The sequence below is a fragment of the Charadrius vociferus genome, unplaced genomic scaffold (genome assembly GCF_000708025.1).
Source record: "Charadrius vociferus isolate BGI_N301 unplaced genomic scaffold, ASM70802v2 scaffold13, whole genome shotgun sequence".
Taxonomy (NCBI): domain Eukaryota; kingdom Metazoa; phylum Chordata; class Aves; order Charadriiformes; family Charadriidae; genus Charadrius; species Charadrius vociferus.
The window spans coordinates 1,310,616-1,313,571 of record NW_009647763.1 but is presented as its reverse complement, the minus strand read 5'-3'; positions in this window follow the sequence as shown (position 1 = coordinate 1,313,571).

Here is a 2,956-nt window from a genome sequence, read left to right as displayed (position 1 = left end):
TGTTTAGGCAATGGCTTTCCATTGAAAAGCCGTTTTAGTGGGAAAAATTGACCAGTTTTTAAATTACGTTAGTGAACATACTGTTCATAGTGTGCTCACCTACTATAGCCCTTTCTTTCATTATTGAAATGTACCCTTCAAAGAGCTTGTGAGTTTTTGCCTGTGTGTATTTGTTGGCACCCATGCATGCTCAGGAAGGCCTGATTTTGAAGTGTAAGCTAGCAGTGGTAATTTGGATGCCTAGTGTTACCCATTCCCCCATGTATTACTGCATCTGTATCCTAAACAAGAAGATTTTAGTCTCTTGAATTTGAAGTGGCCTTCCATGACACTGGACAACAACCAAGCTATAGCCAAACATGAGCTGTGCTCAGCTCTGGGACAGTCATTTGGTTGAGTATGAGAATAACAGGGTGAAATATGAGGGCCTGGGGCAGGGGCCAGACTAAACCATCTAATGCTTCTTTTTCATCTTCCACTGCATTTCATCTTCCATTCCAGGCTGGATTCAGACGGAGCATCTCCGTTACCTGCAGTGGGCTGTCTCTCTTTGCTGAGCTCACCAGTACAGCCAGCAAGGAGATGGCTGGTGCACACCACCAGCAACGCCAAGCTCCAGCACAGATGCACACAATAAGCCCGTTGGCTTTTGGTGTCTTCAGAGAGAAGCAGCATTTTCTCTGTGGGCTCAAAACCCCCACAGATGGTTCTGATCTGATGTGATTTGTTGATTGATTTTTAGCTCATCCCATTCTCCTAAAATTACCCTAAAAACCCCTTTTCACAAAGTCATCTTGTGTGTGTGTGTGCATATGTATGTGTACATGTAAAAGAGAAAGCTGTGAAGACATAAGGCAGATTCTCAACAGCTCCATGTAAACCACCTCACTGAGTTTTGGCAAAGAGATCAGTGTGAGGGATCCTTTATACTGTCGCCTTGGACAACCAAGGAAGATGAGAGGTCACAGTTTCTTCCATTTCCATGTTATATAAGTGCATGGCAAGAAGCAATTAGATTTTTTTTTCTCTGGATATGTGTATATTTGATTCTTTTATGAAGGAGTTTATGTGTAGGAGCGTGTAAATATATGTGTGAACATCTGTGTCTGCGTTGTGTGTGTGTATATGTAGCACATACAATTTCTCCACTGAAAAGCTGAGAGAAGAAGTAAGTAGAGTAACCAAGAAATATCCGATTCAGGTAAAGAAGGTAAGCTAACTTACATATTCACACAGAAACTGTGAATTATGAACTATAGGTGTTTTAGTTATTTGTTATATTCAGGATGCAACCCAAAGGGAATTACTGAGAAATGGTTAACTGTTGGTTGTATTCAATCACTTAATTGAAATGTCACAAAAGCTTTTTTCCTGTTATATTTATTCACATGTGGCCAGTTTAGATTTAACTCTCAAGCAATATAACAATATGTATTACTTCACTGAAGTGACACCGATTTTCACAGCTGAGATTTGAACAGATGGAAAAATTGTTGTTCTTACGCAAAATAAGTAGTTTTACAACATGCTGATCACATCTATTACAGGGCCAAGGGAAGGAAAATGCCTCATTGCAGCGAGGAAGAACAAGATCTCTTTTACTTTCTAACAAACAAGTTAAGAAATAATGCAAAGGTCTCACAATAGATCTGTAACCTATATGCATGGCAGATGATAAATGGGGACAGCCACCAATGTAGCAGAATAATGAAGGATAGCATGGGAAATAACTTTGGCTTCTGATTAGCTCACCTGATTTTATAACAGTGCTGTATCAAACAAACTGGAAAATATTTTCCGGAGGTATGATTTTATGTAGTGTTTAGAAAAAAATGAGGAAGTATGTGACTATGTCACCAAAAGCACCCAAAAAGAATAAAGGAAGAGGGAATCAGATGCCAGAATGGCCAAGGAAGCCCATGAGGTAGTTGTCTAGTAGAAACTGTCTCTGTTTCTACGTTATGACACAAGTGTGTGTGTGTGTGTGTGCGCGCATGTGTATGCGTATTTGAGTATATGCTGATCTGTGCTCTTAGGTTGCCTTTAAGATGAACACACGAAATGAGTCATCTCTACATGACATTTCTTCTTTCTTTACTGTCTTACCTTGGGCCTTTGCTGTGCCCCATCCAGATGGCTGCACTGTGGAAGCTGTCCTATCTCACCCCTCAATTCTGCCTCTTCCAAGCATAGATGTTCTCAAATTGTTCATTTTTCTTCTCCTGGACTCATCAGGAGTCCAGAAGAAGATCAGGAACTGAAATGCTTTTTTTAAGGTGGGCCAAACAGGATTCAGAATTTGTAGATGAAGGAAAATTTGGTAACAGCTTTTAATAAAAATTTTCATTATCAGAAGGTAAAGCCAATAAAAGTTCAAAACAACTTTAGCAGCCAATGGGACCCCGGTTGCCAATGTGAAGGGATATTACAGAAAACTTATTGGATTTAAAGAAAGCTGGGAGAGCCCTTGCATCCAGAGAAAGGACTGGAGAATCGCAGTTGCTGGCCTGACAGGGATACAGTTAGAGGTAACTGTAGGCAGAAAGTCTAAACATCGCCGCCAGAAACCAGAACTCTACAAGGAGCATTTATAGCAATTCAACACCAATCATAACTATTTAACTAGTTCAATAATATGTTACCCAGCTAGTCTGCAATTTTCCTAAAGATCAGTTATGTAGAAATGGGCATCTGCTCAGATCACCCAATTCAAAACAAACCATTTGCATAATAAATATTTGCAGAGGAACAAGTGGGTGGGGTTTAAGCGAGTGCACAGATGAACATAAAAATCAAATATGGCTAGAAAGAAACTAGGCTAAATTACTGGAGGAAAACAAAACAAAACAAAACAAAGCCCCCATATTTCTTCAACTACTTTTAAAAAATCAGTGCAAATATCTCTAGTATGTCCATTTGCTTCTTTCCAGGGTCATAATTTTCTTCCTATTCCTCA